The sequence below is a fragment of the Podarcis filfolensis genome, assembly GCF_964270895.1.
Source record: "Podarcis filfolensis genome assembly, chromosome: 5".
NCBI classification, from domain to species: Eukaryota; Metazoa; Chordata; class Lepidosauria; order Squamata; family Lacertidae; genus Podarcis; species Podarcis filfolensis.
In genome coordinates this window covers 26869314-26897200 of record NC_139608.1, presented here as the reverse complement: position 1 = coordinate 26897200, position 27887 = coordinate 26869314, and the positions used below count along the sequence as shown (strand labels likewise).

Genomic DNA, 27887 nt, shown 5'->3' with positions numbered 1-27887 from the left:
TTGCTTTCATGTAACAAACAGCAATGTGGGCTCAACAGATCATGGCAGGTGTTCCCACTTCGCTGAGAGGAAACTTTCCTGCACACGGTACAAACTGGGGGCTGGCCTGTGTAGGGGGAAAATGAGGTACACGTATAATGCCAATCCTTTCTAAAATCAGACCTATGAAAACACATTTGGAGTTCACAATGTAATGGACTGGCTGGATGCAGAGCAGTGATGGGAAGCAGCAGCTGGGGAACCCCCAAGGGAAGAAGGCTCAGAGCCAGGGGATTGGTGGGGGGATGACAATGAGTGGTCAGAGGGAGAAGGAGGAGAAGACTGGGAGGAGGAGGTATCAGAAGCTGAAGAGGTAACAGGGTTTAGTGAGCAGGAAGAGTCTGTGGCAGAGAGCAGTCCAGAACCAGAGGCAGGAGAGGAGGCTGGAGAGGAATGTGGCCAAGAGACCAGAGTTGAGGCAGGTTGGTGAGGCAGGTTGTCTCCCACTCCTGGCTGTGACCTGCTCCTCTCCTCCCTGGTCTCTCAGAACCTGAAGAGATATGGAATGGGAGAAGTGTTGGATTTCTATTCCTCTCACTGTGCAGATATTATGTAGGATTGGTTCATCACATGTCTGTGTTATGCATTCCAGCACTGACTGTTGGAATCACGGGAGCAGATGTTTACTGTACTCTGTTTCCATTTGTTTTTGCTTTCACTTCTGACTTCTCTCTGAGGAAGACCAGAGAGAGGAGACATGTTTTCTTTTGTTCTGCCTTATGCTTAATAAAGTAGCTTTAGTGCTCACAACCCCAGCCTAGCTCTGTCTGCGTTTATCTCTGCTGGACTCTGAATATGTGCTCAGTGTCTCCAAGACATGAGTCATTATAAATCATCGGGGAAGGTGATTCGGAACTCCCTAGAGCTGCACGCTGCACGCTGAAGGGAGAGACAGACTGGAATCGTTCCTGTTGTATGCCTGGGGGTCGTCCTAGCCCCCGGCTGACCCGACATAATGTTTATGGAAAGCACTGGGAGAGGAGTAGACTTAGAGAGCTGTGGAAAGGCAGAGACCTTCAATTCCCACAACTGCCTCATAGCGGCAAGTTCTACCAGGAAGAGTTGCCATGCTCTGTAGGCCTGGCCTCCTGAGCTGTTTGGATTCTTTGAATGAAGAGTTAACTTCACTAATGCCATGTGAGTTCTTGCTGAGCTGCTTTTGGCATCCAATCCTGACACAACGTGAATCCAGGCAGAAGTTTTCAGTGCCTGTTTTTATGGGTATGGGTGACTATGCCTAATATTTTGAGACCACTGGAAAAACAACAATCCATAAAGTCCTCTGTCAGGGAACTGCCATCGGAGCTAGAGGCGGAGGCAAGGCTCCAAAGCGATGCTGGAGAAGGGCCCAGCAGGGAGAGAGGCAGCTCATCGGCTGGGGAAGGAAATCAGCGTAACACCAGGGATAAAGGAGGGCAGATGGGGGAAGCGGAGAGGGGGCTCCAGGACTCCTCGCCGGAGACCAGCGAGGAGAGCACGGGTCCTTCGCTGCCCACACCCACCCTGCACAGAAGACTGCCGTGCAGGGAGAGTTGGCGTCGACTTGGCGTCAAAGAACTTCTTTGCTGGAAGAGGTTCAAGAAACGCCCACTGACGGATTCTGCTAGCGACTGAAACAGCCACGAAGTGAAGGGCTGTCCAGACAGAAAAGGTTTAATCAACCTAGCCTAGAGTGGTGGTAACTTACGCACGAGCAACCCCTATAACCATTACATCCTCCATCACGGCCTTAGTGCTGCTACTTATAGGCTTAGCCTGTAAGCAATTGTTTATGAAGACCATCAGACAGAATGAAAGAGTGACCTTGAATGGACATTATACAAGAAAATCAAGACAGCAGTGATAAATTTAGTGAAACCTCAAGGTAAATATCAGTTTAGCTCTTGGTTGCATGCCTCTAGAGAATGCTACATATACAGTAACCAAAACAGAAACTCAAGTAAGGTATCTATGCAAATCAAGCAGCAAATATTAAAACAGCATGCAATGGATGCCCTCAAACAAAAGAGAGAAGAGACAGAGGAAAAGGCCTCCAAGTAAATGACTGGGATGATTAAAAAATTTGTAATACACAGAATTGGAAATTATTTACTTGAGGATCTTCAAACAAGTGCACGCACCCTTACTCATGCTAGTATGAATATAATGCATACTTGCATTTTCACATTATGAAATATTCATTAACAAATCTCATTGGCATGGGATGGTGAGACTTTCTTTCTTTGCCTGAAAGTGGTTATGCTTATATAGCCCAACTTGTATATGCCTGGCATGTCTTTTTGCAATCCATGTCACAGATTTGGGTTTTCAGAAGAACGCCTTGACCTTGTAACAATATTTTGCTGCCTAACCTGAACAGCAGGTATGTCGAATCCTTGGTGAATGTGTTTATTTTCTAAATAAAATGGGTATTTTACTAAGCTGGTGATTGCTACTGTACTCCAATCGCTATGCCAATAGATAAATCCCCTAAGAGATAACCCCCTCCTAAGCTACAATATGAAGTGAGTGAACACAGTTGCTAATACATTCCCTGAAAGTTAAAAAATACTTAAGAGTTTTCTGGTTGCAAAACCAGTAAACAACGATACAAATCAGATGTACAAAGTCATCCGTATCAAAAGAATATTACCACTCCAGAACCAACCACTCCAGCTACTATTGTGATTAGTACATAATCCCACAGTATGTCTCTATTTTATCTGTAGAAAAGGGTAGAGGAAAAGGAAAAGAGCAGATCATGGAATTAACACATAGGAAGAAGCAGAGTTTGCTAATTCCCCATTCCCCCTGTAGCCCCATCCCCACCTCCCATGCTGCTCCAGGAGTTCCCACAGTATAGGGGCACAGAAGTCTGTAAGGGAAAGGAGTAATTGGTAACAAAACGCCTCTCCCATTTCCATGGTAGCATCTCACAAGTAGAGTTCCCCAAGCCTGTATTTCTGTGTTGTCACAGTACAATTTGCATCTTTCACATTTTATCCCTTTCCTCTTCTACAGATGGACAGGAAACTGTCCCTGGTTTTTAACATGCAGACTTTAAAATATAAAGCTAAACACGACCCGCTTGCAATTCAACAGTCGTAACAGCTGCCATCCCATTCATTCATCCCCATTCATGTCTAAACGTTTCAAAATGGGTTTTTAATAGCAATAATACCTGATATTTATGTGACTCCTGAGGCTGCAATCTAATTTTGAGATATTAGCTCTATTCTTTCCTTTTTTATGTTGGCTGAACCCAGGGACTGAACTATATAGTCTTGTATTGCTTTCTATATTTGTTTTTTGTGATAACAGAATGCATGTTGCTTTGGTGGGTTAGGTGAAAATGCATTCTAGCTCTCAGGAAATCCAGGATTGATAACATCTTTTGAAGTCAGGCAGAGCAACATCAGGCAGTGAGCTGTTTCTTCTCTGAGATCCATTGCTGTGCCGAAATGACCTCAGACACTTTAGCAGCCTTATATTCCAACAGAGTCCTTTCATTATGTTAAATTGCTTAGTGCTGTTTTGATGTCAACTGATGTTCATTGTGGTCTAGATAGATTGGTGAAATTGTATTTTCCCTCCAGTCCAGGTTGAAAAGAAGCAGTAACTACAGAATGTTTGCCTCTTCACTATTATATCTTGTCAGGAACATGTAAAAGTGCAATAAAGATTCCAAAAAGCTTTCAGGGGGACATTTTTTTTTTCCTTTTGCCTATTAAGAAACACACAAGAATAAATGCATAGGTGGTCTTTGTATGGTGACTGAGCAGTATGGGTGCACCCTGAAATACTACTTGGGGGTAGGGGTAGAGGGACTCTAATGGACTCCAATGGTAGTGGGTCCCAGAAGCTGGGCTATTTGGAGGAAGGAGCAATGGAAACATAGAGCTGGAAGGAACCACAAGCTTCTTCTAGTCTAACCCCCTGCAATGCATGAATCTTTTGCCCAATGTGGGGCTCAAACCCACAACCCTGAGATTAAGGGTCTCATGATCTACTGACTGAGCCATATCAGTTCTGGATAGCTCGACATGCCCCCCCATCCACTAAGCTTACCTGCCACCTCAATAAACAAACAAACAAACAAACAAACAAACAAACAAACAAACAAACAATAATACCCCGCCCATCTGGCTGGGTTTCCCCAGCTACTCTGGGCAGCTTACAGCACATAAAAAATTGTAAAACATCAGACATTAAAAAAATTCTGATACAGGGCTGCCTTCAGATGTCTTCTAAAAGTCAGAGAGTTGCTTATTTCCTTGAAATCTGATGGGAGGATATTCCACAGGGCAGGTGCCACTACCTAGAAGGCCCTCTGCCTGTTTCCCTGTAACCTCACTTCTCGCAGTGAGGGAACCGCCAGAGGGCCTTTGGAGCTGGACCTCAGTGTCTGGGCTGAATGATGGGGCTGGAGATGCCCCTTCAGGTCTACTGAGCTGAGGCCATTTAGGGCTTTAAAGGTCAGCACCAACACTTTGAAGTGTGCTCAGAAACTTACTGGGAGTCAATGTAGGTCTTTCGGGACTGGTGTTATATGGTCTCGGCGGCCACTCCCAGTCACCAGTTTAGCTGCCGCATTCTGGATTAGTTGTAGTTTCCGAGTCACCTTCAAAGATAGCCCCACGCAGAGTGCATTGCTGTATCCAGGCAGGAGATAACCAGAGCATGTCCCACTCTGGCGAGACAGTCCGCAGGCAGGTAGGGTCTCAGCTGGCGTACCAGATGGAGCTGGTAGACAGCTGCCCTGGACACAGAATTGACCTGCGCCTCAATGGATAGTTGTGAGTCAAAAATGACTCCCAGGCTGCGCACCTTGTCCTTCAGGGGCATAGTTAGCCCATTCATGACCAGGGAGTCCCCCACACCTGCTCAGCCCCTATCCTCCCAAAATAGTACTTCTGTCTTGTCAGCATTCAACCTCAATCCATTAGCCACCATCCATCCTCCAACCGCCCCCAGACACTTACACTGGACATTCACCACCTTCACTGGTTCTGATTTAAAAGAGAGGTCGAGCTGGGTATGTTCTGCCTACTGATGAACACTCAGCTCAAGCCCCCCGATGATCTCTCCCATAACATCGTATGGATGTTAAAAAGCATGGGGGAGAGAACGGAACCCTGAGGCACCCCACAAGTGAGAGCCCAGGGGTCTGAACACTCACCCCCCCCACTTTCTGGACACGGCCCAGGAGGAAGGAGCGGAACCACTGTATAACAGTGTCCCCAGCTCCCAGCTCCTCTAGAAGGTCCAGAAGGGTGTCAGGGTTGATGGTTTCAAAGGCCGCTGAGAGATCCAGCAGAACTAGGAAACAGCTCTCACCTTTGTTCCTAGCCTGCAAGAGATCGTCAACCAGTGTGACCAAGGCAGTTTCAGTCCCATGATGAGGCCTGAATCCCGATTGGAAGGGATCGATATGGTCCACATCCTCCAGGCATGCCTGGAGTTGTTCAGTGACCACCTGCCCAATATTTTATTCAAGTTGGCACCCCAATCTGCTATCTGATACTTCATTTTTTTTTCAAGTAAATTTTTATTGTTTTCCTTACATATTCTTTTCCAACAAACCATATTAATGCCATACATTCCCTTTCACTCTGCCGAGTCGCGACTCCCCTCCCTCCCTGCAATTGGTATATTTAACCCCTTTCTATCGTGCATATCATTCTCATAATAGTACTATTATACATTGAAGGTATTATGTCAATCCTGCTAGTGTCTTGACCTCTTTACAATTCTTCTTTAAATATTCAATAAATTTACTCCAATTATTTTGGTATCTTTGGTCTTCCTGGTCCCGGATCCTCCCTGACAATTTGGCAAGTTCTGCGTATTCTGTCAACTTCACCTGCCACTCCTGGATGGTTGGTATGTCTTGTGTTTTTCATCTTTGGGCCAGGAGGGTTCTTGCGGCGGCCGTAGCATACATGAACAGATTTTGGTCTCCCATTTTAATTTCCATTCCTATTAAACCTAATAGACACGCTTCCGGTGCTATCTGATACTTCAGGCTACTTGAACCTGGGACCTTCTGCTGGCAAAGCATGACCTCTGCTACTGAGCTATGGTCATCTCTTCAAAGCTTTGCAAGCGTTTGGTGCTGGACACCTGGCAGATGGCACCCATATTTATCTCCCTGGGTTTGCTTGCTCTTTGCTTCTGTGAACAGAGGACTGGATTGCGGCAATTATTTGTTAACAAAGCAGGAAACTTTAAAATTGAAGAGTATTTTGGAATCTCACTTATGGGATCAAGTGAGCTTTAAGCACACATCAAACTCTGCCATCGAAACCAATGGCATTTGGTAGATGGTGCATTGAAACCAATTTCTTTACAGAACTAGTGAAGTGCCTGGTGTTATAATGGCCAGGAGAGAGATTGCCTATTTAATGGAAGGAGCCACACATGGCACTACTGTATGTCATTCAAGCCACTCAGAGGTTCCAGCCCCCCTCTGTGCTGTATTGCGTAAAGAATTATGCTGATGAATGCAACTACTAGTTGTGTTGCTGTGATGAGAACCCAGCTACCAGCGCAGTCTGTTGCTTTGCTCTGTGGGTCTCTTGCTTTGTCACCAGACAGAATGCCAACATTATAATTATTTCACAATGTGTAATTTTGCAGTGTCTCCTTCTAGCAAAGGCAAATGCGGTGAGCTACAAGACACTCATAACGAGGATCACTATAATGATGACAATGTGATGATGCTTCCTGTCAATGCTGTGGATGACTTTTGCACCATTACAACACACATACACACAAAACTCATACGAAAACCAAGCACAAACCTTGGATAAGTTTGGATTGTTTCCAACAGGAACAAAATATTTCAAGGTGGTTTGCAATCTTACTTGGCGATGAGTGATCGCCAAAGAATTATAATAATATCTATATCTATCTCTATCTATCTATCTATCTATCTATCTATCTATCTATCTATCATCTATCTATCATCTATCTATCATCTATCATCTGTAGAGAGAGCCGGGGGGGAGGGAGAGTCTGGGGGCAAGCTACACATTACATGCAAATATGTATAATACAACTCCAATATTTAAAGAAGAACAATAGAAGAAGTGTTGGGAGGCTAAAACTTCTGTTTGGGGAAAAAATGTGCTATGATGAAAGAGTTAAGCACGTCCATCCTGATTCCTGCCCCTACATGCTCACTGTTAATAACTTAAGAAAACATTTCTGGATTATATAAGCCCATGGTGTCCAATCATCCTGTTTCCCATAGTGGCCAACCAGATCTAGTTAGTTTTACAAATAATGATAATAATAATCTGGGACTGGGGAAGGGAAAAGGAGAGTCTTGCTAAGGTGTTGTTATTAAATGGCTGCTAGACTAAGTGATGTCAGTAATTTTGTCTTTGGGGGTATTTTTTATCATTATTATACACTTGCCTAGTGAGAAAGATAAATGAATTTTAATAACCACATGAATAAATGAAATAAATTATTCAGAGGGGAACTAACATACAAATATTCAGAAGCAATTACCTTTGAAAAAATGTCATCTCGAACCTTAATTACTTCTATCATAATAATATTGAGATCAGTGCCTGAGAAGCAGCTTGAAGGCGACAAAATGTAATGCGAACCTCCAGATCATGCTGACTAGCTAGTACAGAGTGACTAGGAAGAAGAAATCCCATAAGCTGTGTCTGTGGCTCATCTCTGTACCCCATTCATCACTGTGAGACTCCCAACCCCACTTCAAAAGGAAAGTGAGTATTTATGGGCCGTTGGAGCTTTCAATCACGTTGAATAAAATATAGATCATATTTTATCAGTTGGAGAAAAGGGAATATTTGTATCGTTAGCAGGGACATTTCCGGAAACATCAACAGGCGCTCTTCTGTGCATTGAGAAGACAAGCGCCACAGGATTCACGCAGGTTTATCAATTTGTCATCTCTAATGACTGAAACACACAGCCTGACACCACAAGCAATAAACAGCCATGTTAGTTGCAAATGTAAGTGAGGAATATGACAAGACCTCATAGACGTGGCATAGATGGGTGGAACAGCGTCTCATGAAAAGTTCAGTAAAATACACGTATAAAATACTGGAGAGTCTATTGGCATGAAATGCAAATTTCAGGGGCGGGGGAAAACCAGTACCATCTCCTGCTTTTCCTGACCCTTATCACCATGTGTAATGAGTGTACAGGTACTTCAGTTTCAAACAAATTAACAACAGGAAATATTATTAATGGCACGGGGGTACTTCATTTTTGGTTGAGGGATTTATTTACTCTGGATTACTACAGCCCAGAAAGTAAATATATATTCTAACTGGATGGATTCCTGGAGATTGTGAAAAGCACAAATTGCATATTTTAATTCAGGCTTTGTTCTCTCAATAGATAAGAGCTTTCTCTCACACATTTTTTTTTTTTTTTACTTTCCATGTTAGTTAAAGGCGGTGCCATCTTAAAAAAATACAATATCCTTTGGTGGAGAAGACTGAGGGGTAGGTTGTTTTTTTTTTATAATGGTGACAGCCTGCAGATTTAATTTTGAGTTTCTCATATGAATTTTATTGATAATCCTCTCCAGTGCTGCAGAAATTAAAGATAGAAAAACTACTTGCCTAGGCTAACACTGAGCTCAGGATTACATTTGAATAAAAAGCATTTTGTAAGTAAAAGGCGGGGGGGGGGGGAGGGAGAAATTCAAATGACTTAATTTGGAGCCTTATCTTACTGCATACAATTTAACAAGCCCATATGAAAGGAGACGACCGAGGGAGAAACATTTTCATCCCGATATTATTACAAGAGATTTATAACTCTCCGATGGAATGGTTGCAAAATTGAGTGCATATTACTACTGCAGTATATATTACTCCAACAGTCTGATCCAATAAATTGGCTTAAGTTGTAGTGCTGTGCTGCCCTGAGGCCTTTTCAAAGTATGTGGTAGGATATACAGTGGAAGACCAGCCAACCAGATAAAAAATGTTCAGCTGCAGCTGAAGCATGAGTCCTGCTAGTTATCCACTTTCTACATCAAAATATGGAGTGTTCCTTTCCCCCACTGCCTTCTTTTTTCCTCCTATACTATTTTCTCATCACACAATAGTCCTTTGCACTTCTTTGCTGACTTCCTTTGTGTGTTCCTTATTAGCTTTCTACCAATGATCCTCTGCTTTTGCCCCCCACCATTTTTGCTCCACCTTGCTCTCTGCTTAGCGATATGTAAAAGAGTCTGGTACACCATTTATTCATGCCCAACATTCTGTTAAAAATAGGAAGAACAGGGGGAGTCAACAAGTAGCACAACGGCAGCAGGGTAGGGCCCCAGAGGATTTAGATCTGCCCAGATATGAGTGAAAAGGCTAGGGATGTCACAGAATTTCAACAGATACAGAAAGAGGAGTGAAACGACTGATGCTCACTTATTTGTCCTATGTCTGCAACAGAAGTGGTGGCTGTTGCTTTCAATCTGCAAACAATATGTAATTGATGACTTCCCTACATATTCATTGTGTGTCCTTTGCATTGAAATGAATGGGGTGGAATAATGTAATGACAATGTAACAGATGTAATTCATTATATAAATTACATTAGTTACCTAATTTCAGCAGAGCAGACAAATAACATAGTTTTTTTTTTAAATGGAAAATGAACTGCAGCGGAATGGAAACAGCTCTGCGTGCAATGAATACAGTGCAGAATGGAAAACGGTACCTTCTTACATCCCCAGGAAAGGCCAGGGATCTGCACAGAAATAGCTGGATCCAAAGGGAACTTACAATGCTTTAGCTGGGATATCCCTGAAAACACCAGCTTGACTTGTGCCAAGATGCGCCCAGCACAATGGGAGACTCCAAGACACTCTGGTGCAGGGCTTGAATCAGGAGCCCTGCTGAGACACCAGATCCCTATGCCATCATGGTTGCTAACTAGAGAGGAAACGATAGACCATTCCAGCTTGGAGGAGACCACAAGAAGCCATGATCCTCTTTGTTTGGGAATTCAGGTGATGCTGGAGGGTCAATTTGGTGCCATTAAGGGATATAGAAAACTTGCAGATTTGCTGGGTGAAGCTACCTACTGAGCAGAGGTCCTCCTTCTACACCTTTAGGTCTCCAGCCAGCCTTCTACTTTGTCCTACTTCCAGCCCATCTGGCCTCTCATTTTGCCATTAGCTGATCTGTCTCTGTGGTACGTACTTACTCTTGGCCTGAGCTCTTGAGCGGGTCCTTCAGGAAAGGGAAATGGGGTTTCTTACAGGTGACTCCACAGAGAAGCAATCAGGGTCTGTGCAGTGATCCCAGTGGTAAGGCATGCTGTGTGAGCTCTGCCAGTGAAAAGGCTGACTCCATTCACGTAGGGCACCGGTGCCAGGCAATTTTATGTTGACCTCTTTGGCAGTCTTGTGGCTCTTTTGAGACTTCTGAGCAAGAGCCATGCCTCATAATTTAAGAAACAGTTTATAGTAAGCACCTGCCTGGCCCAAGTGGCGTGATCCGACAGTGCATTTGCAATTCAGCAGGAGTATCTGGTGCAGCAAGGCATGTAGGCAAAATGCCTACGTCTACAGAGAAATCTTTATCAATTTATTAGCTTTAATCACGCTTGGAAGATACTGCCTCAGCAGTGGTTATCAGCTATCTGACTTGCTATGAGGATGGTTGCTTAGGTGCCTTTCAGACCGTCTAGCTGATTTCCCACCCTCCCCTCAGCGCATTTTCCTTTAAAACATTTATTCTGCAAACACAACACAAATATGTCATTTGTGTTAACATCTGGAGGTTTTGCAATTGTTTGAAAGTTTTCTCTGATGGCATAATAGTTAAATCGATGTCAACCCCCGGTCACATCAAATGCGGAAAAGACAAGGCCACTTACATTTAATTCAAACGGAATTTACTTTTCAGTGAACATTCGAGCTGCAAGGCTCTTATTTCAAAGAATGCTCTTAAAAGTGAATGGGAGGCTATTTTGGCATTTACAATGGGCCAGAATTCTTTTTGTTTGTGTAGCTCTTCTATGAGGCTGAACCCGACTCTGCCACTTTTACTAAAGTCACCCCTGTGTTACTGTGGAAAGCAATTTTGCTTCTGAATAATTAACCAAACACAAATATTGGACTAATTATAATAATAAAATGGCATAGCACGACTGAAATATGGACCAACATAACATGATCGTACATTAGACCCGCATGTGTTTTGACAGGATTTCTTTTGTTCTTTCTTTTACTTCAATCAATCTGTGTGGACCTATCAATTTTAACGAGTGCGCTTTTCTTAAGGGTATATTGAAACTCATCAGGGCCCCTCTTAAAGCATCATCATTAACTTTCCTTGTCTTCCTCCAGACACTCCCTGGTGTGATATGTGATCAATCTCCTTAATATCTGCCTCATCCATTCGCACAGCACTATTGTGTTTTGTCCTTCCTTCTAGAATTTTCACAGGCAGGGTGTCTTGGAGACGCGGGAGCTGGATGTAAGGATATTGACCAGATCACTCTAACCCAGGCATGTCCAAAGTCCATTTCGGGGGCCCGCTGGTCAGTTTAACCTGGCCCCTGTGGCAGTTCAATCTTTAAAAAAGCTCAACAACTTTGGGGTAAAAGGTCAAAAGGTCAAAAACTTTGGTTGGCCCTTTGGTCACCCCCCCCCGCCCTTCACTTCATCAAATCTGGCCCTCTTTGAAAAAAGTTTGGACACCACTATTCTAACCAAACTAAATCGTAGTGTTATTAAAGAGAGAAGGGTGACAGTGGTGGAAACAAGACTTTGTGATATGGTTCAGAACAGTGACCAGAACACCAGAGCATTTCCGTTGCTTCCAACACAATGGAGACAAATCAGGTATCATATGCCACAGAAAGAGAGGCAGCAGTAGCGATGAGATCTTTCCCACACACACCTCTTCTGCTCTACATGGACCACCATTTACTAGTTAGGTCAGAAATCAGATAGAGCCTGTCCAACTTTTTTTGCTGTGTTGGTGGCATTGCTTCAATGCAACAACTCTGCAACCTGCACAATAAGATCATATAAGAGCATACCCAGCAACTGCCCCGGAAAAAAATGGGAAATCTCATTCCACCCATCCCCACAAGAGTATGGTGGCCAATTTGGGTGCCTTACTCTTGTGTAATTTCAGGCTGAGGTCTTGCCACAAAAAGCACTTTTTAAGGGTCTGGAATCTCATGTGGGTCATGTGCAGGATTCTGAACCCGGAAGATGGTGTCCCAGATTTGGGTCATGTCATGTTGGAAGGTATGATATAGGGAGGTACTCAGACTATTTGGGGGCAATCAAAGTAATAGTTAAGGAACACTCATGTAAAATGTTGAAATGGGTGCCTTCACCATCACAGATTAGTGCCCTCGTCACAGATCATCTCCATAGCAGTAGCAGCCTGAAACCAATATTCTGCATAGATGGTCAATGCACAATATATTATTCACAGAATGTCAATGACAACAATTCTCCTCTGGCCATTGCTTGCCCTTTCTAACATGTTGGTCAGAAATAGCAGCATACAGCCTGCCAACCTATTCACACAATGCTGTAATTAATAGCCTCTTTTTTTGCATGTGATATATATATATATATATATACACACACACACGCACATAATTTTATTTGTATGCTGCCTTTTCACAGTTCAAACCATGTTGAAGATGGCTTACAATGTGACAAACTACATAACCCTAACATAACAAAAGTAGTCACAAACAATAAATTAAACATTAAAAAACCCAAAACCAAACTGAACCATTTCTACATAAACCACAACAAAATCTAAACTAAAGACAAAAAAACCAACAGTAACAACACCACACAATAAAACCCATCAAGCAATACTCCAGCCCAATAGTCTGTTTAGCAGCCTCAGCTTTTGCAGCTGGAGTCAGTCCAGGCCCCACCAGTGGAACTGTCACACCAAATTAAGTATAATATTTTCAGAGGTATACAAATTGGTGCAACTTGGAACCATTACACCACATTGGGTGGCAATATCTTCTGGGCCATCCAAATCAGTACACTTTGGAATAGTTTGGTCTACCATCTTGATTTAAAAGGCATGTATGACAGTGTTTAAACCCACTCCTTCATCTCAGGATCCCTCATGCTAAGTTGGTTGATATCTTCAAGGGTGTCCAGTTGCTTAGAGAAAAGACCAACCAACCTCTTAACACAATATAATAGTCTAAGATTTTTAATTAAATAGGCCCAATATACAGTCATTTGTCCAGCATAATATTTTATGCATTTAAAGCTTTTAGATGCCTGCAGTACATGAAAAGCACTTTATGAGCCCTTGCATTATTGCATATTTCATTATAATGTAATTCTATATTAGGTATTCCATTTATGCACAGCCCAAAAATAGTTCATACTCTCTAGCAAATGCAAATTTCCATGGAGAAGCCACAAGGAATTTTTAAAGCTTAACTGTTTGTGACACAGAGACACTATTCTGCATCACTGATGAAGAAGCTGCTACTGTAAAACGGAAATGCTACAAAACATGCTTCTGAGCTGGATAACAAGTGAACTAAAAGAGACCAATGGAACTGCAGGATGTTACTCAAAAACCCTTAACATGAATGTATTGCAAGAAAGGCTGAACTGTCCCTGCTTCTCTCAATCAGGTTTGTCTCCAGTTAAACTCACTTTGTTCCTTGCTTGTTATACGTCTTGCTCTGTGTGTGCCTCTGCATGGGGTGACTGCCTGGTGGTGTGGAGGCAGGGCTTCATCTCCCAGCGGTGCTCCCATGAGATATTATGGATGGCAGGTGCTAAGGCCTTCAAAAAGTCTTTGCCATGAGGGTCCAGGGCCATTTTGCCCTACAAGTTACCCACCCTCGGTGTTATAGCCTCGCTGGGCTACTTGGGTTGCTGGTTGACAGGGTGGAAAGGATTCCTGCCCTCCCAACCTCAACTGGCCCTTGGGGTTCCATTTTCTTTCAGTGACATGTTTTTTTTAATGTTAGGTGATCTCAAAATGTTGTCACAACCTCAGGCAGAAATGGCCTTGGGCAGGACCAGCATAGCATATGCCCCCTATAAGGGGAAGATTGGATCAAAACATGCCCTAGACTGGGATATGGTGCCTGCCTGCCTGCCTGGCATCTCTCCCCTGGATGCCCAGTGGGATTCCAAATCCTTGGCTTGCACCATGCCAGGATTCAACACACTGGCTGACACCCATGGCGCAGGAATTCTAAAACAGGGTTGGATTGTTGCCTGATTTCTCCTAACACTTGTGTCCAGTCTGAGTTACTTCCACCATATTTACGATCCACAAATATGTGCCTGCCTGGGTATTAAACTGATCTAAATTTCTTCTGTAATCTCCAAGTTTTTAACTATCCCTGTTCTGGAATAAAGCACCGTGTTCAAACGAAAGATGGATCCTGAAAACCACATCCTTTACTTTCTGACATATTCAGCCAATTTGAGAAAAACTTTTGGTGACCATTTGCACACCTGATTATCTAGTCACTCACAGTTGCTGGGAAATTTGGAAGCAGGGCACTCTTGTGATTCATCCAACAGCTACTGAATCCCAAATGAACCCATGTTTCATATAATTCAACTCCCTGCCAAGAGACAGCATTCAATAAACCTGGCATGCGCTAATCTAGTCTTATGCAAAGAGAGTCCACACTCTTCCTTGGTAGCTGGTTCAATACACTGCACTTCTAGCTTTGAAAAGTCAGTCCAATTCTTACTCTATATCATGCCCCCCCCATTCTAAGCCATAAAATCCTTCCAATAAATCATTATATTTATGCCTATTCTAGTAGGTAGTTTGAAGACACCAACAAACTCCAGGCTTTCTCTTTTACCTTTTGCCTGAACTCTCCTGTAGCTTATAAAAACACCAAGTTCATCCCCCTTCCCTGATATGACCTGCTTTCTGGAGTTATGAGTGCCCATTCAGAAATCCCTCACAGCCTTTCAAAATCTTCTGGGAAATAAAGTGCTTAGAAAAACTGAACATGGTACAGTCTATTACTCACCAAGTCTTTGGTTTGCTCTTCCCTTGATATAATGCAAAACATTACACTGAACTGGCTTGGAAGGGCAAGCAATGGCTGGAGCAAAGGCTAAACCAAAATGCTTTCTTGTGTGGTCCTGTTGACTAGCAAGATTAATAAAGGGTAACAAAAGTGGTCGCTTTCCAATTCTTTCATTAGGGGCAATGAATGCAGAGATGGAATAATAGTCACTGTGGAAGGTAGGACTTGAAGCAATGGCTTCAAGTTACAAGAAAGGAGAGTCCGACTAAACATTAGGAAAAAAATTCTGACAGTAACAGCTGTTCAGCAGGGGAACAGAGTCCCATGAGAGGTGGTGGACTCTCCTTCCTTGGAGGTTTTTAAGCAGAGGTTGGATGGCCATCTGTCATGGATGCTTTAGCTGAGATTCCTGCATTGAAGGGGGTTGGACTAGATGACCCTCGGGTCCCTTCCAACTCTAAGATTCTATGGATCTATGATTTACACAGAAACTAAGCAACAAACAAAAGATTTATCCATTTGCAATTCTCTGCACTGAGCTGAACTGAACTTTCTCAAAAGACATTTTCTTCTGAGGATGTTTCTGAGATTTTTCTTTTTTCACACACAGACCTTAAACAAGAAGTCCACTTATCAGAATTCTCTCCATTATTCTGCAGTAGCCATCATTTGCTTCACCTCACAATAGCCTGCAACAATATTAGGTCTGTGTGGGCATAATTGTTGTTGTTTAGTCGTTTAGTTGTGTCCGACTCTTCGTGACCCCATGGACCAGAGCACACCAGGAACTCCTGTCTTCTACTGCCTCCCGCAGTTTGGTCAAACTCATGCTGGTAGCTTCGAAAACACTGTCCAACCATCTCGTCCTCTGTCATCCCCTTCTCCTTGTGCCCTCAATCTTTCTCAACATCAGGGTCTTTTCCAGGGAGTCTTCTCTTCTCATGAAGTGGCCAAAGTATTGGAGCCTCAGCTTCACGATCTGTCCTTCCAATGAACACTCAGGGCTGATTTCCTTCAGAATGGATAGGTTTGATCTTCTTGCAGTCCATGGGACTCTCAAGAGTCTCCTCCAGCACCATAATTCAAAAGCATCAATTCTTCAGTGATCAGCCTTCTTTATGGTTCAGCTCTCACTTCCATACATCACTACTGGGAAAACCATAGCTTTAACTATTCGGACCTTTGTCAGCAAAGTGATATCTCTGCTTTTTAAGATACTGTCTAGGTTTGTCATTGCTTTTCTCCCAAGAAGCAGGCGTCTTTTAATTTCGTGACTGCTGTCACCATCTGCAGTGATCATGGAGCCCAAGGGGGGCATAGTAGGAAGATGCAAAATGGCGGCTGTGTTGCCAAAGGAGTTGTTGCTACCAACACTTACAGCAGCAGCAAAAAACAAAAACCCTTAGGGAAAGGGGGGGGGAGAACTGTGTTACTGCCACTGCAAAGGAGAACCTGGCAGCCCAGAAGTGTGAAGGTAGCACCAACAGGGGGGGCTATGCCTGATTGGCTAAGACATAAAGCCATGGCTGATGGCTCCGGAGAGAGACTACATGGGAAAGCAGACACATGACAGCAAAAGTAGGGGCAAGTGAAAAAGAATTGAAGTGACGAGAGGAGCCCTGAGCTTGCACACATGACATGAGTTTGCCCTGAGTGAGAGATTCACCAGTTTTCTCTGAGAAATAATAGAAACTGGTGCTTTGAAGACATTTGTGACCCTCAATGTAAGAAAAAACAGTGGTTGCAAGAAAAACCACTTATGGCCATTTTTTTCTGGAAATTTTTGAGAGGCTATTTGTGCATAAAATACATCGACTGTCCATCCACTGTCTATTTGTATTAGAATACTGAAGAGCAGAGGGGGGAAAAATCCAGCAATCTAATTATCCAAAAGGGTAATATTATATTTTTTGAAAGATCAGCTTGCACCTTGACAACACTTAGAAAAATAATTTAGGGAACACTTTTGTCATTCCCAGCACGTGTTCATTTTTTTTTCATATTTGCATGAAAGACCAAAAGGCTCTGAGTAGCTCTCTGTTCTGCTGCATAAATAATACATACTTTAAACTCATTTATACAGATTAGTTTTCCTCTTTCAGGAAGGTACAACACTAAGTGCTGCCCACACACTGTATAGGCCAGAACAGCTTCTCTAATACTTTATTTAATTAAGAGCTGCCATGGAAATTGGAAAGAGGCGAAACAAGTTAAATGACAGCGGCACCCTCAGGATGGGGTAGCGCCGTCTATGAAGCTATCATAAATTTGATAAAATTCACAATGTGGTGCCTGTTTATACATTTATTATTTGACAGGCAAGGCTGCAATGGACATAACAATGGAAGACTTTGCATTTAACTCATCAAAGCTATGATGACCTCACTGCCCTTGCTACATTTGAACATATTTCCTATAAATGTCAGATTCACATGGGTATCTATTTTGACATCCAGATGGCTTACATCGGCTAGTATTTAAAATTTAAGATGGCTATACTGATGTCTTTTGCATCCTTAACGTGAGCTGATTGGGCTTTTTTGTTGGGTTTTGTTCCCTGTTTACTTTTCTTTCTTCATTTTTCATTTTCTTGTTCCTTTCTTTAAATTGCTACAGTATTTTTTTAAAATAAACACAAAACGAAGAGTTCACTTTATTTGGCAGGAGTGGGGAAGTGGGTTTGTTCTGAAAGAGTAGGAAATCAACATTAATTGTGCAACCTTGATTTGCAGGTATGTGATTGAATCACACCTGAAAATAGTGACTGTCTGGAAATGGCCTAAGTGTCAGACTGAGAGGCAAATCATTGTTGTCCTTTGACATTCTCAGTTATTCTCAATAAGCCTAGGTTCCTTTCGCATGTGGCTTCTAGGGGAATTCCGCTGTAATTTACACAAATAATGAGGTCCTTATTAGGAAGTGTTAGCAATTTCCTGCCTAGGTAGGCTTTTAATTAGCAGCGTTGTATGGAAATTGTTTCTTTTCTACCAATAGGAGTGGCACTAGAAAAGCAAAGTGTTCTGAACATTATGAGAAAATGACGTAAAAAGGAAACAGTTTAAGATAAGCAGGTAAAGGAAGAAGCTGTTTAAAATACTTCAGACACAACAAAAGGCAAAGTTTTGCATATTCAGTGTTGTAAGTGAAATAATAAGATACCTGAAAGAAAATTCTGAAGCATGGTTTATTAAGCTGGTGTTCTGAGCTTTCAATACTGTTATATCATATTTAACTCTCTTGGGTGCTGTTAAGTATTGTCAGCCAACAAACCATAATTTCATGCTTGAGTGGACTAATTCAAGTCTACGCTTCTTGCTTCTTTGTAAATACAACAGCATTATACCACTACAGTCGATGGAGAAACAAAACAAAGCAAGCAAGCTTTTGATGTAAAAAAATTCTTCTTTTGGAAAGCAATAAACTATGTTGTTAAATGGATGCCTTAATTGGACTTAGACCTTCTTCCAAGACCTTAAGTGTATTTATTTTCATTTGTACTCAGAGCCATTTCATATGCACTGCATAATTATTATAATTTATAAGACATTATTCATTCATCACCTAGAGCATGTGGGAGCTTTGTATACTACTTCTTTTTAATTTCTGTGCTAGGCATTATTTTCTCTCCCATTTAGTTTGAAGCTGTTCAGTTAGTTTGGTTTATTTGTATTGTTTTATACAAATGTATATATATTTTCATATTTATTTACTGATATGTTTTATTTTCAATATTATAATTTATAAATCTTATTATAAATAATGATATTATCATATATATATATATATATATATATATATATATATATATATATATATATATAATATCTATCTACTTCAGGCACAATTTTTTAGAAAAGTGGCAAAGAAGTAACAACTGATGATTCAATCATTTGTTCCTCAGAATATTGATTATTTTTTCCAAGATATGTGGATAATTTTGGCATCTTTTTGGGGGCTATTTACAGTGTGGAAGCAGAAACTGCCTTTGGAAATTGGAGAAAGGAAGGAGATATTTAGGAGAAACTTATGGGATTGCAGAGGTTTGGTGCATACCTTAACAGGGTTACAAGATAGCTGAGTGGATATGTCTTTGCTTGCTCTGTACAGCTTTAATTAAGATTTAAACAAAATAGCTAAATAACACATTTAAAGAAGGCCACAGCTAGTAGGAAACACATTAAAAAAGACTCAGTCAATCAATCAATCAATCAATCAATCAATCGTAACAAAAGCAGCAATCCTATACACACATCCAAATCAACTTGCATAGATTAAGTTGTGCATATTATTTAAATCAATGGAATTACAAGCAAAGATCACCAGTGCCGAAGCAATGATTCTTCAACATCAACTTTGTTGAACTGGTCATGTTGTTCAGATGCCAGATTATCGTCTTCCAAAGCAACTACTCTATTCCAAACTTAAAAATGGAAAGCATAATGTTGGTGGTCAACAAAAGAGATTTAAAGACTCTCTCAAGGCAAATCTTAAAAAATGTAGTATTAACACCAACAATTGGGAAACGCTGGCCTGTGAGCACTCCAATTGGAGAACAACCTTTGCCAAAGGTGTCATGGGCTTTGAAGACGCTCGAACTCAGGACAAAATGGAGAAATGTGCTAAGGCACGTTTGGCAAACCCTCACCGTGATCAACTCCTGCAAGGAAACCTATGTCCCCACTGTGGCATGACGTGTGGATTCAGAATTGGCCTCCACAGTCTCTTACGGACTCACTGCTAAAACCCTGTTTAGGAAGACAATCTTACTTGGCTACGAGTGATTGCCAAAGAAGAAGAAGAAAGACTATTTGAATCAACGGAATTACTTAATGATGCAGTATAATTTATATGAAATATAATTATTAGGGAAACATATTATTATTTAAACAATTTATATACCGCTTAACTATAATTATCTCTAACTGTTGTACATAAAATAAAATGTAGGTAAAAGGTAAAAAAAAATGGTAAGAACTATAAAATCAGACTACAATTAAAATGCCTGCTGGAATAAAAGAAAGTCTTCTAGTAGGTGCTGGAAGTTCAGCAAGGAGGGCATTTGTCTGACCTCAACTGCAAGGGAGTTCAGTAAATTAAGGCCCACAATACTGAACGCATGGCTCATGGTGGTTACAAGCCATGGGGAGGTGTTAACAATGACTCCTTTGAAGACCTCCATAACTGGGCAGGGATACTGTATGGATTAGGTGATGCTTGACCCAAGTTGTTAAGGCCCATGTAAATTAATACAAAAACCTTGAACCTGGTCTAGTAGCTCATGAACAGCCAGTCCAAGTTTTTGAAGACCAGAGATACATTCTAGTGATAGTCTGCCCCCATCAACTGTCTGCCCACATCAGATACAGCATTTTGCACCAGTTGCAGCCTCTGAGGCCCAAGAGTAGCTCCACATAAAGCACATTGCAGTAATTGAGTCTTGAGGTTACCAATGCCTGACTCGTCATGGCCAGACTATCCCTGCCTGAGAAGGGCTGTAGTTGATGTACCAGCCATAGCTGCTAAAAGACACTCCTGCATTGCTGGGGAAACCCAGCCAGATGAGCGGGGTATGAATAAATTCTTCTTCTTCTACAACAGTGTTGTAATATTATTCTGCTCAAGAAAATAGAAGTTTGTGACTGTATTTTTGGTAAATCTTGATGTAACTTCCGCAGGGCCAGAAAAATAAATTGTGCGAAAGTGTATTCATCGTAACATAGTTCATATTGTCAGGAAGTAATAATGAAGGCTCAGTTGTCCTTTCCCACCTGTGCTGTGCCTTCATTGCCTATTCTTTGCTTGGAGTGTAGAATTTATTTAGAATCCTATAAAGTTTTTTCCATGTGAACCTTTACTTATTACTTCAAAGGCTGAAGCACGCATAGTGCTATGAAATCTTTAAAGGAGAAAGATCATGAAATGTCACTGTGGTGCCTCTGTGATGAGCAAAGCAAAAGCCTTCCCTTAGACAACATTCGCTTTAGGAAGAGCTTAATTTTGATGCTATTTCATATAGTCTTAAAAGGGAAGACATTAGAGGAAGAATTCTATTAGATTACGCCAGACTTGATCAGTTCAAGTAATTGTCTACTGCTGTATAAAATCTACATTTAAATGCATAAATCCCTGTTTCCCTTGGAAGATTTTAACACAATTTATCCCGCTACCCTAGCTGAAAGATTTCCTTGCAATTAAATTTGAATGTTGACTTTTAAAATTACTTTTCCTTCTTCTTAGGTATTTCACCCTGTAGCGTTCCAGTGATTTCTCTCTTCCTATTGTCATCCCCACATTTCTATAGATCAGGGTGGGGAGCCTTTTTCAGCTCAAGGCTTGCAATTCCTCAAGTAGTAGGTAGAGCCAGAGTTAAATAGATGTGGCTTTTAATTTGGAACAGTGGGCTATATTCCAGACATACAAAAACCAGAGGTATTCTCTCTCTCTCCCTCCCTCTCTCTCTCTCTCTCTCTCTCTCTCTCCTTTATCCAGGCAATTAATTGGCATTTTCACAGTTCAAGGACACATTCCAGCCAGTCTAAACACTTGAGGATGGTATGCAGGAATGCCAGTGAGCAGGCCCTGCTACACCACCACCCCGGGGGGGGGGGACTGATCCATGTCCCAGACTTTCTGAGTAGCCCAAGGAATCACTGGCAACCCTCCCCTCCAGGACTCTAGCCAGATGTCTGTGGGCAGGAAAGTGCTGTTGCTGTGCCATCAGAGCCCAGCAATTAAAAAGGAATGTGAATTCAGTGGGGTAATGTTACTGGCTGATTGGATGCAGTTAGGATGGATGGGTACAGGTTGTTTCCTCTTTGCTGAGTGTCAGGAGTGCCTGCAGGAGCCAGGCCCTGTGACCGGTAGGGCTTCACAGGACTGGGGCTTTCCTAAGTTTGTTCTGAAGAGGCAAGGCATGGCCGCACAGGTGAGGCCAATTGGTAACTCACCGCACCTGGTGGCAAGAGCCGGGAAGGGATATAAGGTCAGCATTTCCCTTTGGCTCTTTGCCACAGCAACACGCTTCCTGCCTTGGGCTTCTTGACTCCTTGTTTCCTGATCCTCGGACCCTTGGCTTCCTGACTCCTTGCTTCTTGAGCCTCAGACCCTTGACTCCTGGTTTCCTGACCCTTGGCTTCTTGACTCCCGGCTCTCAGACCCTTGGCTTCCTGACTCTTTGCTTCCGGACTCCTGTTCTTCCCACCCCGCCATCTTGGCCCTGGTCCCGACATCCTCTGCCAGGACTTCAACCGCCCTTAAACCTGGACCTTGACACTGAGGCAATGAAGGGGATGCTTGAGATTTCAGCTGAGTAAGGCCACTGGGAACTGCTCTTCTTTCACCTTCCACACTGTGGCAACCTTCCTCTTCTCCCTTTCCTTTCAAGACCCCAGCCTGTTTCACAGCTGGGTTGACATCTTCATCAAACTATCTTCTACTACTCCAACGTCTTGTTCCTGGAGCCCAAGAGCGTATACGTGAAATTAAGATTTATTTTTGCCCCAACATGCATCACTTTACACTTGTTTACACTGAATTTCATTTGCCACTTTACCACCCATTCACTTAGTTTGAAGTGGTCCCTGGGGAGCTCTTTTTGTTGCGATGATTGTGAACAATTTAGTACCATCAGCAAACATGGCCACCTCATGGCTCACTCCTAACTATTGATGGTTTATGAGTTAAAAAGCACAGGTCCCAATACCAATTGTTGGGGCACTCAACTTTCTACCCCTCTCCATTCATTTATTCCTGCTCTTTGCTTTCTGCAACTTAACCAATTTCTGGTTAAGGACCTCTCCTCTTATTCCTCGACTGCTAAGATTACTCAGGAGTCTTTGATGAGGTATTCTGCTGAAAGCTTTTTGAAAGTCCAAATGCACTATGTCAACCAGATGATTTCTATCTATGTGCTTGTTGAGACCCTCAAAGAAATCTAGGTTCATGAGACAGGACTTGCCCTTGCAGAAGCCATGCTGGCTCAGCTTCACTGAGGCTTGTTCTTCTATATACTTGGTTATTTCAACTTTAACAATACTTTCCACCAGTTTTCTGGGGACAGACGTTCAGCTAATGCACACTGGATTTAAATGGGTTTTCCAGAATATATTTTATAGAGCAGCAACTGATAGCCCTGAATAAAAAGTGCTCTCTTAAATAGTGCCATTTCCCTCCCTTTCCAACCCAAAATTGAAGCATCTGTGGCAATGGGAGTTGAAAGCAGGCTATACTGAAGGCTGGAGCATGTGCCATTGCATGACCCTGTTTCTTTGTCATAATGGCCTTGCAGCAAATTGAGCAAAATTATGCTTAGACAGCTTCTTGATGTCCTTGATGCCTCATACTTCTGCCCATTTCATTTCTTTCTCCAGTCTCACAAATGTGCACTTCATGTGGCTTAGTCACATTTCAATTGCCTTTGTTCAACATATTTGTGTTATTGCTGTTACATTGGTCTGTACCTGCATGCATGTCCTATTCCCCATGAGGCTATTTTTCCATACAAGGCAGAATAATATTACTATCAGTTGCAAAGCCTGTAAAGTGGTTTTAAAGTGGATCTTACTTCAAAGCTGCTGAGACTGAAATTAGAGGAGCCATCATTTCCCACTCCTGAATTGTTGATAAACCATCTTCTGTCTCTTTCAAAGTAGTTGTCCATAGGATGACAGTGACAGCCTGTGATAAAGGGCAGATTCAGCTCAAGATCATAAGAAGAAATTCCCTTTGACTGTCAGCTCTTCCTCCACTGCAATGCAAGAGCTTTGCTTTTGGTGAGCAAAGTAAAGGATTTTCTCTCTCTCCTGCAAGCTACAGTACAAGACATACCTTCTGCAAGACAGTGCTTATGCTTCCACCCCCCCCCCATTCAAAGACCAAGAAGTCATGCCGCCTACCTCTTCTCTGTTGGATGTGTTTTCTGCTACAACATGACCCTTCCCTTCCTTGCACCATCCTCTGTACTCTTCTCAGAAAGCCCTGTCCTCTCCCTTCACATTTCTATCTCAATGACAGCATCTTCATAAGATAGCTACTGGGCTCTATCAGTCTTCCACTGGAGTTCTGCATGGTAAACAGCACATCAAATGTGACAGGGAGATGCCTATCCCTCAAACACAGTCAGGAAGATGTTCTTGGGAGCTGTATTTGTCTGTGGCTGTGCTTAGTAATGCTACACTCCCTCATGTGTTTAATGTATGAAATCCCATTTGAAGCCCAGTGAAAGATGCTACCTAAAATGTCAAAGACACCTCAGATTAGACAAATTAATGGTAGGATATTTAGTATTTCCCCCCTAGACTTTCATGAGAGTTGGCTGTTCTCTTAAATTACAAAAGCAGTGACATATGGCAGGCTGGGGGAAAAAACCCAAGATAAGAATGGGAGCAATCTGATAGCAAGATCTATTGGGACGTGGAGGTTTAGGCTCCAGTGGCTCTCTGGTTGAGATGAAGGTTCCTGGAGCAGCTGGTCTCCACTGGATTAATTCTCGCATCCTCATAGTAAGGTATATATGGTATGAGTGGGACCTTCAATAAAATGTTGTGTGGAGTGTTCCTGTTTACTGTTCCAGCCAGTCATGCCCTCCTGTATGATAGTCCATCCCATTTATCCTCCCACCCAGTTTTCCATCCCACTGCAACAGTAAGTAAGTCTGCAACCTGTGGGTTTTTTCTGGGGTGGTAGTGGTTCTTTAATCTTTTAAGAGTTGTTTTTGGGGTTTTTACTTCTGCAAGTCTCAGGGTTCCTACAAGCCTGCTGATACCTTCTTCTTGTGCGTGGGTGTTGTTGTTCTGGCTACATAAGCAACCACCCTTGTGCCTGAACATTGGAAATGGAATGACTGAAGCTCTGCCCACTGGGAGATGTCCTATAAACTCTTATCATTGTCTGAGTCTGCAGAGAGATAACTAGTCCATCACCTTCCCTTTCCCATCCAATAAAGGACCATGCTCTCTCTGTCTCTTTATAGATCAACTGAGGTCCAGTTTTCAGTGAAATAGAAAGTCCATGTCTGGGCAGTAGCTCTTCAGTTTTCAAAAGGGGGTTCACAGGACTGAATACATTCTCCATACAGAAAACAGCACGAAGTGGTACAAGGTTAGGTTTACTGCCCAGGAAGAACTTGCCTCTGCCCAATACAAACCACAGTAAAACATAAGCAACGAAGAACGGTACTTACTGGGGAAATAGTTCACTATGTCTTGTGAAAGAGAGGGAAGCTTTATGCTGCCAAGGAAGGAATAACCACCCAAAGTCATAATCAATCTGGCCTGTAGGTGGGTAGATGAACACTTTCCAAACCTAAATATGGAGATCCATCAGACCCTGAGCATGAGCAATCTTACTGACTACATTGTTTGACCAACTCAATATGCTCTTAGTGATGCATGATCAATACATTACTAGATGCTTTTGAATTCTGTAGCTGATCTTGCAAAGGGAAGGACAAACAGATTGCAGAACCATCTCATTGAGATAATTGGTCTGTCTCTAAGGAATTAGAACATCTTTCAGAGAGAGCGATTCAGCATGTGAAAATGCTTAGATTTGTCAGACCTAGCCAGAGCAGCTTGAACTGTTCATTTCTTCAGAGGTTTGAGCATATAGCTGCTGGCAGGAATAATATGTAAAAATGCTACTTTAAAATGAAAATACATTTGTATGATAATTGCAGGGCAGCGGTTGCGGTAAGTGAGAATGCAAGAGAAAGATTACTGTTTATGACAGAAGGGAGAAATAACTTCTTAAAATGTAGAATTGCTTTCATTTCAAAAGTCATTTCCAAATTCTTTTCAAACATAAATGACTTTTGTTTGAAGCACGGAACATCACAAATCAACTGGTCGACAAAAGGGCCTGTCAAAAATGCATTACCCAGGTTTGCAGCTTAATCCAGGCATGTGACTTCCTTCTGCCCATTTTAAGCATTGCTTGGAAGAAGAAGCCAGAACCCCCTCAGGAACAATCAATTAAGCATTTATATTAGAGATTCAACTGCCCCTTCTCCAACTCTCATCCGTTCCTCATCCATTCCTCTTCCAAATTTTTACTTCATTTGACATTTGCCTAAAGTATGAACTTGCTCACTGCTCTTAACTCTTCCTATACATCTAACACTTTCCCTCTTCTCCCTGTTTCCTGTTTCTCAGGCACACCCTGCTGCCTTGTCTCCTTCCCTCACAAAATGTAGTATTTTATTTAATTATAAGAATATTGATTAACCACCAGCTCGTGAGATAATAATGCTATGTACGATAAAATCCTTCAAACACCATTAAATGAGAAAATCATACGGTACAGAACAAATGACCATCACTGAACTAAATCAATTCTTTAGAAATACTCGGGGCGGGAGGGAGGAAATGTTTTCAGCAGCTTATGAAATATCAGAATTGCAGGTGCCTGTCTGATTTAACTAGTACTAGTTCAGTTGGGCTGTAAGTCAGGATGGAGAATGAGCAGATTGGGAAACACTTTGTAACTGTTATGTACTGAGTTGAATAGGATCCAAAATGCAGCAGTCTGATTGGTCCTAGAACAATAGGATCCAAAATGCAGCAGTCTGATTGGTCCTAGAACAATAGGATTCAGAATGCAGCAGTCTGATTGGTCCTAGAACAATGCAGCAGTATGACTGTTCCGCAGGAGCCACCCAATCCAGCTCCAGGTGGAAGTGAATCCACAACCTGATTGGCCTACAGGAGAATCCCGGAATTAGCCAATCACATGCAGCCCATTGTGTAAATAGGTATATAAAGCAGATATTGTGGGGAAACTTCCATTCCTCCTCACCACTATGAGCTGAATAAAGAGCATGAAATCCACTCTTGACTCGGAGTATATTTCAGTAACCCTTTCCTTTTAATATCTCAAAAGCCATCTCACTAAGCTGTCTTTTCACCTGCGGGGGGAAAGAAGATGCTGGGAGACTGTGTGTTTTCTGCTGAGAGTGGAAAGTACAGCGTTCTGTACGTTTTCCCTCACCAAACAAAAAATGAAACTTAGAGTGATTTGGAGTTGGAAGAGAGAGCCTTAAGCTGCCTCCATGGCCAACCTTCCTTCACATTGACTCAGGCAATTTTTTAAAAAAGTGGATAGAAGTAAATAATTCCACCCAACGTATAGTTTGAGCCTCACTTTCTAGCCTCATTTCCCCCTTATAACCTTTAAGATATCCATAGGCACAGACTATTCTTTCTGAAGAAGAAATGGCATCAGCATGTTTCTAAAGCCTGCTCTGATGCCACTTGGCATTAATTTTTAAACACCTTTTCCTTTTATACTGCAGTGCAAATTGAATTTTTAGCTGCGCCCGGAAAAAAAAAAGGTAGAACACTATATCTGAAATCTTATTTACTCACAGTTTTCATATGAGTATCTTTCCATATCATGACTTCAATAACGGATTTTCAAAGGGAAAAGTAATTATCTACTGTGGGAAGCAATAAAAGTTAGAGTTGCCTGTAAAAAAATAAAAATCTGTTGAGCATATATTGGATTTGAAGGGAGTAGACAACATGGAGCCTTCCAGATGTTGTCCCATCAGCTGTAGTCAAGATGACCACTGGTCAGGAATGATGGGTGTTCAATTCCTATTCAACTGATGGAAGGCCATGGGATACCAAATGGATACAACTCGTTATTCAGCCCCCCCCCCGAAAGTTACCTTGTGGACTTGTATAAGTAAAAATTTAAAAAGCAGGATAGTAAGTGTCACAAGTAGATAAATAACTATTTTATTTCCAAGAGTTTCAGAATTATTGTTGGCACCTGTCTGTCACGAGAGACAATGAAGTCATAATTTGTCATACAAACCGAATATGCCTTTACTGAGGTAAGGTGTACTGAG

At 42.1% G+C, this 27887-nt stretch overlaps 1 protein-coding gene across 1 annotated transcript in view; it reads right to left on the bottom strand.

Moving 5' to 3' along the window:
* The window catches only part of SLC9A9 (solute carrier family 9 member A9), a 261350-nt gene that overhangs the window by 25584 nt on the left and 207879 nt on the right, over positions 1–27887 (bottom strand). The window lies entirely within an intron of this gene.